The 12,500-nt window shown below is 46.8% G+C and overlaps 1 protein-coding gene across 1 annotated transcript in view; it reads left to right on the plus strand.

Annotated features, from left to right (window-relative positions):
• Window positions 1-12,500, plus strand: part of LOC138609287 (semaphorin-6D-like) — a 155,313-nt gene that overhangs the window by 19,063 nt on the left and 123,750 nt on the right. The window contains exon 2 of the mRNA XM_069681923.1: window positions 3,020-3,127. The gene's annotated coding sequence lies outside the window, so the exon portion shown is untranslated. The remainder of the gene's footprint in view (window positions 1-3,019; window positions 3,128-12,500) is intronic.

Below are 12,500 nucleotides of genomic sequence, written 5' to 3' on the forward strand. Positions count from 1 at the left end.
CATCATGTTTGGACATATTTACTGTTCTAAAGTGTGAAACTACAGCTGTCTGTTCAACACACCGGCACGCAAGCAACAAATACAGAACCGTGTGTGCGCGCGCGTGTGTGTGCGCGCGTGTGCGTGTGCGCGTGTGTGCGTGTGCGTGTGCGTGTGCGTGAGTGTGCGTGCGTGTGAAACGATGACGCTGGAGAATCAGAGGCTCAGTGTGAAGTTTCTCGTCACTGTGGCTGAAAGCTCGGGGAGCTCGATACAATCAGAAAGTCAACAGGACGCTGTGTGTGTGTGTGTGTGTGTGTGTGTGTGTGTGTGTGTGTGTGTGTGTGTGTGTGTGTGTGTGTGTGTGTGTGTGTGTGTGTGTGTGCGTGTGCTGCACAGATGTTAATAGAGACAAATAGATGGGCTCTCGTCTCGTCTGTTGTCGGAGTTTCAGAACATGCAGCCGCGTCGGGCCGTTAATGAGCCGCCCCTGTTCCTGTCGGAGCCGCGCTGCAGGGGCTGCTGGGTAACGGCGTGTGGAGCTGCTGTGCGTGTCAGCTGTGATTTAAATGAGAGCTTTAAAAAGAATCAGTATGCTGCAGAAACAGGCCGTCATAGAGAGTCATGGAGTGTGTGGTCTGTGGGTTTGTTCAGTGCGGCTGCACAGCTCAGAGAGGACGGAGGCGCGCGTCAAACAGACCTGACAGCTGTCGTCTACATGCTCTGATTTTAGGCTCAAAAAATAATGACACTAATTGAACGTGAGATCGTTTGCAGCAGGTTGGCTCTGCTCTCTGTTAGCTAACTGTAGCATTAAGCTAGCTGGAAACCCCTGGTTGAGCTGATCAGTGTTATCAGAGTGGATGAAACCACGTCGAGCTGATGACGCTGGAGCTCGCTCGTGGTCTGTGTCGTGTCGTTCTTTGGGTTTATGCTCTCAGTGGTGAAGTCACTTATTCAAAGGTCCAAATACAAACCCTCTGAGCTCTGCATGTGGCATTAACATCAGAGGGAAGCTTCAGTGCAATGAGACGGCCTGTTTTATAGCTGCTGCAGCTAACAGTTGCTAACCGTGCTAACGAGGCTCCGGTGTGATCGTCTCTCTGTCATGAGCTTCCTGTTCGAGTCTTTAAAGAGACGTGATGATAAACACTTCATCGTTTATCCATGATGTCACTTCCTGCTGCCTTGTGTTGAGTCTGTTGATGTGTGTGTGAGCACTGATTGAAACAGTTACTGCTCAGTGAAACGGCCATCCTCCTGTCTGTCTGCTCCTCTGTTGCACACGTGGATAGCTGAACGCGCACATGCCGTGTGAACGAGCATGTCATGGTTACTTTAGTGTCGTTCAGTTGTTACACATTTTATTGGGCATCTTTTCACAGGAAGCAACAGGAAGTGACGTCAGAAGACAAACAGCTGGCTCAGCCAATAGAGGCTTTAATGGAGTGTTTGTCGCATCAGTGCAGAGAAATCAGGAAGTGTAGGATTCAACAATCAAAGTTCTGCAGCGATCGTCATGAAAAGAAGATTTCTAAACGCTCTGAATGTTGTAAATGTTTTACTGCAGCTCCACGTCGAGAACATGTCTGCTGACAGAGACACGAGGAGGGAGCAGTGATGCTCTTTGTTTTGCTTCTCATGTGTGAACAGTGAATAAAGCAGCACATAGACCTGACATTATATTATATATACACATTATGTGGTTGTTATTAGACTGTAGAATAAAGGTGTGGAAATGTCTCTGAGCTACCGGCTAACGTGCAGCTCCTGCTAAGCTAACTCCATGCTGCTAGCTCTCTCCACATTAACCAGCCAGAGCTACAAGTCGCTACACTCGTTCATTTGGTATGTGTGTGTGTGTGTGTGTGTGTGTGTGTGTGTGTGTGTGTGTGTGTGTGTGTGTGTGTGTGTGTGTGTGTGTGTGTGTGTGTGTGTGTGTGTGTGTGTGTGTGTGTGTGTGTGCGTGTGTGTGTGTGCGTGTGTCTTTTGAAGCTGATAGCGGCGCTCCGTCAGCCTCTGTGGTTCATCGTGCTGCGAGCTGTGCAGAGACACAGACAGTGAGGTCTCATTTTCCAACGCAGCAGCTAATTAGAGTGGAGACGAGGAACAAGAAACAGGAAGTGCAACAGAATGCAACTAATGTGCAATCAGTGAAATATGTTAACGGCTGTGCATGAGAGGAAATCAGGCCCGTCTTTGTCGTGCTCGTGCAGGTCAGACGTCTGACGCAGCAGCAGCAGCTCATCGTTCCTGGTTGATGAATTAACTGTGGATGTGTTTGAGTCTTCGGTCGGAGCAGAGCCCGTCTGAGCTGCAGGCCTGAATCCTGAGCGACGCTCGGGTTTAATTCTGCTCCTGCCTCCGTGGATCTTCTTCTCTCTGCCTGTTCTGGACTTCAAAGTGCTCGGCTGAGGCTCACACATCGTGCAGCAGGAATACATAAAATCCATCAGCTCGCTCCTCTCACAGCCGTCCGTCTATTTCACAGCGAATCTTGAGAGCAGAAGTGATTTGTGAGCGGCAGGCGGCGAGGAAACGGCGCGCCTGTCAGGAGCATTCAGGCTGCGGCCGCTCCCGTGAAGACGTGGCCTCACTCCAGGCCGAGCAGCAGAGTTGGTGTTGTGTGTGAGCGGACAGTCTCAGGTTAACTTTCATTGCATTCAGTATTTTTCAACAAGTCGGCACAAAAGGAAACTTCATACAGAAGTGGCCTCGTCTGCTCCTCTGAGGCGTCTGACGTGTTTTAATTTAAATACGAGACATAAAAACTTTCATGAAGAACAAAAGAGTCTCAAATGAAGTCAGACGTGTTCGTGTGCAGAGGTTTGATTCCCGGCTGCACGCCGATCACGCCTCTCTTCCCGTGTGTGTGTTCACACCTGATCCTCCGGTCTGCTGTAGTCTGATCTCTGTGTGTCCCAGTTCTCAGGGAAACCTGCGCTATCCCACAATGCATCAGGACAAAGATGAAAGCAGAGCCTCCTCACCTGGCTGCACTCCTCCCTCACCCCCTCTCTCCTTCTCCTCCTCTCTGCAGGTTTATGAAACAGGAGATAATCAGGACTGGAGCAGCGTTTGGACTTTTCCAGCTCTCTGATTGGCTGCCGTGTGAAGCTGTTTGTGATTGGACAGTCCTGAATCCAAGGTGAGGAGTTAGTTTACATTGTCGACGTTATTTCTTTGGGAATCTCTTTTCTTCAGTATTTCTGCTTCACGTGTTTCCTGAGCCTGCACACGTGTTTCCTTTGAATAATCGATTGAAACAGATGTTAGTGGCGCTGTGGTCTACCTGCAGATTCACCTGTACACAGTTTGTTTCCATGTCTGAGTCTGTGGATCTCTCCAGTCGCTGTTCTTAGGTTCAGAGAAGTTTCTGAATGTGAAGATAAAACGGCTCAGAGGACCGTTTACTTAAAGCGGATTGATCTAAAGGTATCTTTGGTTTGTTTGTATGTGTCGGTTTATCTTCAGGTCACACTGAGACGCAGTCGTTCTCGTTCCCGTAAAGATCGACCTGCTTTCGTGTCATTTTGACGGCTTGTAAAATGTCCATTTAAAGGGGTTTCAAACCCCCTGCATCCACACATGAAGCCATTAAAGCCCAGAATGTAACACTTATAATCCAACCCATTAATGAAGCTTACATCTGGTGTACACCTGTGAAATACCTGAATATTCATCGCATTAGAAAACGCCTCCGGAGCACAAACACGCCTCGTGTTGACGCTTCATTAATAAGTGGGAAACATCAGGTTTCTCTTCTTTGTCAGTTAAAGGTTTTTCAGGATGTTTGCTGGTTCTCCTCTTTGCCTTTGACCTTTCACAGATATAATTCCAGCCACAGTTTCCACACATTAGAGACGGGCCGATAAAGCACTTGTTCCTGTGTAATATATTTACTGTGACAGTCTGACTAACGGCCCCGCTGACCTGCTTCCTGCGCTCAGCTTCAGACTAATCGCAGCGACACAAACACAGAGTATCAGAGCCGGCCTGCGCAGGAAGTGATCATTTCTAACAGGTGATAAAGGTTTGTGTCAGAAAAGAACAAAATGAGACGAAGAACGAGGTCAGAAAGAAACTCAGACAGAAGCTGATGGAGAAGATCTGTGAGTGCAGCAGCAGAACAACAGGAAACGGGCTGCAGGAAGTAGTCTGTTCCCAGGGAGAGTGTTTGATCTGTGACACCCGTGTGTGTGTGTGTGTGTGTGTGTGTGTGTGTGTGTGTGTGTGTGTGTGTGTGTGTGTGTGGAGTTGTGATGAGAAATAGCAGTAATGAGTAAATACTGGAAGATGCGTGCAGCATGTGTGCTCCAGGGACCGCGTTTGTGTGTGTGTTGGAGATTTCCCAGGATGCCTCAGGGCGATGCATGGATCTCACGGGATGAGCTGAGGTTAAAGATGTGCTTGAACTTGAAACACACACACACACACACACACACACACACACACACACACACACACACACACACACACACAGCTGCTGTCTGTTGTTGGTCTCATTTTACAGTCAATACAAACTCAATATTAAACATCTGAAAGTCCAATAAATAAAACACAGACAAATTGATGATCATTATTATTGATTTTTTACTACTTTGTGCTGCATTCAGGCTCATGGACACATTTAGCATCAAACTTACGTAAAATCAGGTTCTTCACCTGAGTGTGGTGCATCATGGGTAATGTCAGTGTGTCTGTGGGAGCTGGGTGGATAGGGTGTCTCTGTGCAGCGTCTCATGACGGGGAGCAGCTCGTCCTTCCTCTCGGCCTTCACACGCTCATCATGCTGCACTTTGTAACTCTGTAGTCGTGTTGCTTTGCGGCGCAGACGCAGGGGTCATGACCTCTCTGCTGATCATTGTTTCTTCTTCACATCACTTAAACCTGAAACACCTCCGAATAAGCGCTGACGAGCCGCTTCAGGGGACCAGCTCTTCGTCTTCTGTTCAGACGTTTGACTTTAGTTTCTCCGACCGTCTCTGTTGTTCACTCTTCCTCTCTGTAAGGTCGGCGCTCATCACATGACACGCCAGCTCCCCCAGAAGAGGAGCCCAAAGCTCTCCATCGCCCCCTGGGGGAGCGGCTGTTAGTTTAGGGAGCGCTTGATTTGATATGCAGCAGAGTTTTCTACAGGCGGAGCGTTTAAAACGACAACATCACCGTCAGTCATGTTTATTTAATCGTGGGACAAAATCATGATCAGGATCAATATTCCACTGATACGTTTTGTTTGAGCTGGTGGAGAAAGTTCGTCCCTAAATCTTTAAACAAAGTTATATTGACATTTTAATAATAGTATGATAATAATAATAGTGTCACAAGTCATCTTAGCTTCATTTGATGAGTCTAAGTAAGTAAATCTAATCCACCTTGGTCACGTGGAGCTCCTTCCTGTCCAACACATCCCCATACACCACAGTGCTCGTTAAAGAGGACCGTGGTTCTCTTCCTGTCTGAAGGTTGATGTTCTTCAACCACTTCACCTCCACTGGAGACGTTTGGAACGCACTCAAAGGAGACAACAGCAGCTACATGCACTCACATCTCCGTCTGTAGCCGCTCGACAGAGACGCGATGTAAACACTGTGATCTGTTCCAGCCGAGCTACAAAGAGCCCTCTCAGTCTGTGACCCTCAGTAACAATGACTAACAGGCAGGCAGCTCCCAGGCTCCTGCAGACAACACAATGCTGTATTAACAATAACACAATGGTCGGTATGAAACGCACGGTGTCGTCTAAATGAACGAGTCTCTGTTTTAGTTCCAAGGATGCAAGAAAATAAAACGTGACGAGAGAGCCACAGAGAGGTCTTTAAGGCAGAGCGCCCCGGGTCCAGCTCCTGCAGCTGAAGCTTCAGTGTTTCATCTTCACCCCGTCGGCTCGGCGAAGTCTTCAGCTTTGACTCTGCATGATAACTGTGTCAGCAGCAGAACTCTGATTCATCAGGATGTACAGGTCACATGATGCACAGAGACGGGTCAGGCTGAGACACTTCCTCTCATACGGGAACGGTCGCTAATCAGCACATTAATTAACTCATTATCGAGCTCATTAGCATAACGGGCTGTGTGTGCTTCTGCTTCCTGCAGTAGATAATAGCACACTTCATACTATAATAGGTGTGTTACAGATGTTATACATCACCTGAGAGAGTGAGAGTGTGCGCTGGGTTTTCTGTCTGTTTGAGGACCACCACAGAGATGAAGGCTCACATTTATTATTTTCTTCTGTTTCTTATTTTACCGTCATTCAGATTTCTTTACCAACGTTTGTGTAAAGACAGGACGTTTGTGTAAAGAGAGGACGTTTGTGTAAAGAGGACGTTTGTGTAAAGAGAGGACGTTTGTGTAAAGAGAAGACGTTTGTGTAAAGAGAGGACGTTTGTGTAAAGAGAGGACGTTTGTGCAACGACAGGACGTTTGTGTAAAGAGAGGACGTTTGTGTAAAGAGAGGACGTTTGTGCAAAGAGAGGACGTTTGTGTAAAGACAGGACGTTTGTGCAAAGAGAGGACGTTTGTGTAAAGAGAGGACGTTTGTGTAAAGAGAGGACGTTTGTGCAACGACAGGACGTTTGTGTAAAGAGGACGTTTGTGTAAAGAGAGGACGTTTGTGCAAAGAGAGGACGTTTGTGTAAAGACAGGACGTTTGTCCAAAGAGAGGACGTTTGTGTAAAGACAGGACGTTTGTGTAAAGAGAGGACGTTTGTGCAACGACAGGACGTTTGTGTAAAGAGAGGACGTTTGTGTAAAGACAGGACGTTTGTGTAAAGAGAGGACGTTTGTGTAAAGACAGGACGTTTGTGTAAAGAGAGGACGTTTGTGTAAAGACAGGACGTTTGTGTAAAGAGAGGACGTTTGTGTAAAGACAGGACGTTTGTGTAAAGACAGGACGTTTGTGTAAAGAGAGGACGTTTGTGTAAAGACAGGACGTTTGTGTAAAGAGAGGACGTTTGTGTAAAGAGAGGACGTTTGTGCAAAGACAGGACGTTTGTGTAAAGAGAGGACGTTTGTGCAAAGAGAAGACGTTTGTGTAAAGAGAGGACGTTTGTGCAAAGAGAGGACGTTTGTGTAAAGAGACGTTTGTGTAAAGAGAGGACGTTTGTCCAAAGAGAGGACGTTTGTGTAAAGAGAGGACGTTTGTGCAAAGACAGGACGTTTGTGTAAAGAGAGGACGTTTGTCCAAAGAGAGGACGTTTGTGTAAAGAGAGGACGTTTGTGCAAAGAGAGGACGTTTGTGCAAAGAGAGGACGTTTGTGTAAAGACAGGACGTTTGTCCAAAGAGAGGACGTTTGTGTAAAGAGACGTTTGTGTAAAGAGAGGACGTTTGTCCAAAGAGAGGACGTTTGTGTAAAGAGAGGACGTTTGTCCAAAGACAGGACGTTTGTGTAAAGAGAGGACGTTTGTCCAAAGAGAGGACGTTTGTGTAAAGAGAGGACGTTTGTGTAAAGAGAGGACGTTTGTGCAAAGAGAGGACGTTTGTGTAAAGACAGGACGTTTGTCCAAAGAGAGGACGTTTGTGTAAAGAGACGTTTGTGTAAAGAGAGGACGTTTGTCCAAAGAGAGGACGTTTGTGTAAAGAGAGGACGTTTGTCCAAAGAGAGGACGTTTGTGTAAAGAGAGGACGTTTGTGTAAAGACAGGACGTTTGTGTAAAGAGAGGACGTTTGTGTAAAGAGAGGACGTTTGTGTAAAGAGAGGACGTTTGTGTAAAGAGAAGACGTTTGTGTAAAGACAGGACGTTTGTGTAAAGAGAAGACGTTTGTGTAAAGACAGGACGTTTGTGTAAAGACAGGACGTTTGTGTAAAGACAGGACGTTTGTGCAAAGAGAGGACGTTTGTGTAAAGACAGGACGTTTGTGTAAAGAGAAGACGTTTGTGTAAAGAGAGGACGTTTGTGTAAAGAGAGGACGTTTGTGCAAAGACAGGACGTTTGTGCAAAGAGAGGACGTTTGTGTAAAGAGAAGACGTTTGTGTAAAGACAGGACGTTTGTGTAAAGAGAGGACGTTTGTGCAAAGACAGGACGTTTGTGCAAAGAGAAGACGTTTGTGCAAAGACAGGACGTTTGTGCAAAGAGAAGACGTTTGTGTAAAGAGAGGACGTTTGTGTAAAGAAAGGACGTTTGTGTAAAGACAGGACGTTTGTGTAAAGAGAGGACGTTTGTGTAAAGAGAGGACGTTTGTGTAAAGAAAGGACGTTTGTGTAAAGAGAGGACGTTTGTGTAAAGAGAGGACGTTTGTGTAAAGAGAGGACGTTTGTGTAAAGAGAAGACGTTTGTGCAAAGACAGGACGTTTGTGCAAAGAGAAGACGTTTGTGTAAAGAGAGGACGTTTGTGTAAAGAAAGGACGTTTGTGTAAAGACAGGACGTTTGTGTAAAGAGAGGACGTTTGTGTAAAGAGAGGACGTTTGTGTAAAGACAGGACGTTTGTGTAAAGAGAGGACGTTTGTGTAAAGAGAGGACGTTTGTGTAAAGAGAAGACGTTTGTGTAAAGACAGGACGTTTGTGTAAAGACAGGACGTTTGTGTAAAGACAGGACGTTTGTGCAAAGACAGGACGTTTGTGCAAAGAGAGGACGTTTGTGTAAAGAGAAGACGTTTGTGTAAAGAGAGGACGTTTGTGTAAAGAGAAGACGTTTGTGTAAAGACAGGACGTTTGTGTAAAGAGAAGACGTTTGTGTAAAGACAGGACGTTTGTGCAAAGAGAGGACGTTTGTGTAAAGACAGGACGTTTGTGTAAAGACAGGACGTTTGTGTAAAGAGAGGACGTTTGTGTAAAGACAGGACGTTTGTGTAAAGACAGGACGTTTGTGTAAAGACAGGACGTTTGTGTAAAGACAGGACGTTTGTGTAAAGACAGGACGTTTGTGTAAAGAGAAGACGTTTGTGTAAAGACAGGACGTTTGTGTAAAGACAGGACGTTTGTGTAAAGACAGGACGTTTGTGTAAAGACAGGACGTTTGTGCAAAGAGAGGACGTTTGTATGAATTTCGTACCAATCGTATGTCAGACATGAAGAGTGAAGCTTTCTTTAGATACATGAGATGAAGTGAGGAAACCCGTGGATGGTGATGAGGGTGCACAGTGAACAGAGTTGCTGTCTTCGCTCTGACTTATGAAGGAGCTCTTAGAAGTTGTTTCAGGGTTCATGACAGGCTTACGTTTAGGGATTGTACTTTTTCAGTCCTCACAAGTGAAGCGGTGCACAGACCTGTGTGTGTGTGTGTGTAATCTATCTGGGGCAGCTAGGTGTGGTTTTAGCAGCCTGATGTTTTTACATGTTGGTGTTTTAAATGCTCGCAGCGTTTCTGACTCTCAGCCAGCTCTTTTCTCTCTCAGCTCCTGTGGGGTCACTGTCAGGTCAGGAGAGCGTTACCTTCCTTCTGCTTCACACCGGTAACTTCCACACCTTGTTCTTACCTGACTCAAAGCCTTTAGCTGAAATAAATTGTTGTTTTTCATCTTTTTATTTGAGGTTTGTCTGTGAAGCTTGTAAACAGGAAGTTGACTGTTACAAATGTTGGTTGCTTGAAGGGTTTTTGTTGTTCATGATTCAGTCTCTGGTTTGTAAATGAAAGAGTTCAGCTGACCTCCAGCTGTCTTAATTTTCCTCTCAGGGCGGACAGGAAGTGTCGGTTCAGCTCCGTAATGAAACGGTGTCGGCTCCTTTTGTGCTCTCACAGATGGAGGATTGGGTTTGATGGGAGCAGCGTCTCCTCATCTTAACAGCGACCCGCCTCCTATTTTTAACACCCGCTCGTCAGACGCCCGCTGAGAGCAGCTTTGATACGAGCCTCCTTGCGACGCTTTTACTTTCTTCTTCTCTCCTCTGAGCGTCTCCGCTCCTGCGTCTGTCTGCAGCCGTTTGTCGCTTCAGTTTATCTGTGCTTCATCCGAGTGACAGCGAAGACGCTGCAGATAAAGATGAGTCAGAGGCGTATGTGTTAGATATGACAACGTATGATTTTGGATATCTTAATTCTGTTTCCACGTTCTGAGAGCAGGTTTAGGTTGTGGTCCGGACGTACGAGGGAGCGATGGAGGGTCAGCTAAGCAGACGTCATCAGACGGATGGTTTAAAAGTCAATGTTAGTTTTTATAGAAGTTTGACAGAAAGTTTTTCCGTCTTGTCTCCGTGTTCAGATGCAGCCAGACAAAGGTGACGTGAGGGAATGCAGCCGCCGTTCGTCCCAGCTGCTTCTGTCATGTCTCTTTGCTGCTGGAGAATTAAAAGTTCAGAGAAGCAAAATGTTGTCTTAATAAATAAACTGTGGATCTGAGGCCCAGAGGCTCGTGTGTCGGGCTCTAACTGTAAAACCTCCCTCACTCTGCAAACTGCTCCTTCAGCCTCGTGACTCACTCTTCATCATGTATTTATCTCCTAGAAGTGAACGCTGGCTCTCTGTCCTCGTTCCCTGAGCTGAGTGAGGAGCAGTGTGACTGGATGTGAGGTCAGCGTGACCGCGCGTCGGGACACCGTGAAAAGAAATCAAATCTTCGGCCTGAAGCTGATTTGAGCGTAATTTCCTGAGCAGCGAGCAGAAGGCACGTCTCGTCTCTCGCTGTAATCTGGAGTCTGAAAGAAAGAGAAGAAGAAGAAGACGTGTCCAGTTTCTTCTTCTTCTGTGGTTGTCGACGTCGTGCTGATATTTGGGTCACATCCTGCCGATAGAAGAGACGTCCCGCAACAACCTGAGTGTGAAGCTTCTTCTCTCGTCTGTCACCTCGCCTGGGCTGCTTTCACTCTCATTAACACAATGTGTAGTCTCTCTCTCTCTCTCTCTGTCTCTCTGTCTCTCTCTGTTATCATTACAGACTGCTTTCTTTCTCTCACAATGGTTTCTGGGTAATACGACTCTCTCTTCCTTTCTCAGTTAATATTGTCTCTCTTCTTCTTCTGTGGTTTTTGAGGCGAGGTGTTAAGTCTGCCGTCTGTCGCCTTCTTGTCTCGTTTCCTGTCGTCTTTTTATTCCTGTGATCATGACGGAGGTGAAACACACATTTCATGGTTTGGTTATGTTTCGACTCAACATAAGTTAGACCGATTCAACCGCCATGACCTCCTCCATCTTTTCCTCCGTCTTCATCCTTCATGGCCATCGAACAGTAACTCTACGAGTTTTGAGAAACGAGGTCAGAAGGTCATAAAGAGCTTCACAGGGCCGCTGACTCGCTGTCAGCGTGCTGGTTCGTTGTTTGGCCTAACGCGAACGTCCTCCAGGATGAATGAAGGTTTATCTCATCTTACGTTGTCGAAAGGAATGACATGAGACCGGTACGTGCACGTCGACGTGGATCTGATCGGTCAGTAGTTGGGCTGTTGCCTGGTGACCTGTGCAGGTATCCTGGTAAAAGGTGAGACAGGTTGCACCCTCAGATAGCTCCTGTTAGCCTGCTAATCTGTGGCAGTGACACAGAACCCCCCCCCCTCGTCTGATCATCATGAAGTGGATCTGCAGCCGTTTAGTTTACAGTGTGTGTGTGTGTCTGTGTGTGTCTGTGTGTGCGTGTGTGTGTGTCTGTGTGTCTGTGTGTGTGTTTGTGGGTGTGGTGTGTGTGTCTGTGTGTGTCTGTGTGTGTCTGTGTGTGCGTGTGTGTGTGTCTGTGTGTCTGTGTGTGTGTTTGTGGGTGTGGTGTGTGTGTGTGTGTGTGTGAATCACTCCTCATTGAGGTTAACTGCGTGAACATAAAGACATAAAAAGCCGTATGCTGTTTGTCGTTGGCTCGTTAAACCTCCTGCTGCGCTGTGATTGGTTGATGCTGATGAGATGTGGACTCTGATTGGGGCCAAAGGTGAAAACACACCTGAGGATTAGTGATTAGGAGCTGTCAGTGTGTGCTTGTCTCCGTGCTGACGCACACTGACTCTGTGTTTCAGTGTTCAGAGGTGCCGGCCGGCTGATAACAAACATTTATAACTTTATGTAACTAAATAAAAAGCACGTCTGACCCGCACCGAGCGCTGCTCTTACATCACTTCTTTTTATGACTTTGTCGACGCTGTTCTCATTTATTTCCTGGATTCACATTCATATTACTCTGCTTACAGAGCGTCTCAGACTGCTCTGTGGGAGTTGGTGTGAAACGGATTTCGTGAGTGATTTTTGGGGTGTTTGGTGACTCTTGGCCCGTCAGAGGAAGGTGCTGCTTGGCATCGGCGCCTGCGTCGTATCGAGCAGGAGAAGGAGCCGAATCTGAAGCAGCATTTGGTGTTTTGGTTGCAGGAGATACTTTTTATTTGGCAGCATGAGGAGTGAGATTTAAAGCTGTCAGGGATTTGGCAGGAAACTGTTTTATCTGCAGTTTTTCAGCCAGGAGGGTCAGCTGTAAAAACACAGACCGGGAGGAAGAACTCTTCTTCTGTCGCAGCGTGCTTCTGAGAAACATCTCTGCTCAGAGCCGCGTGAGGCGGCCGGGTTTCCAATCGTTCCCTTTCAATACCTGATCGGCTGTTTGCAGACAGATGTTGGACTGAAGTCTGAGCAGATGGAGTTTGCAGAAGCTGTGGTTTGCAGGGAAA

The sequence above is a fragment of the Semicossyphus pulcher genome, unplaced genomic scaffold (assembly GCF_022749685.1).
Source record: "Semicossyphus pulcher isolate SPU_LCO1_2020_fin unplaced genomic scaffold, fSemPul1.0.p SCAF_5, whole genome shotgun sequence".
In the NCBI taxonomy this organism is placed as follows: Eukaryota; Metazoa; Chordata; class Actinopteri; order Labriformes; family Labridae; genus Semicossyphus; species Semicossyphus pulcher.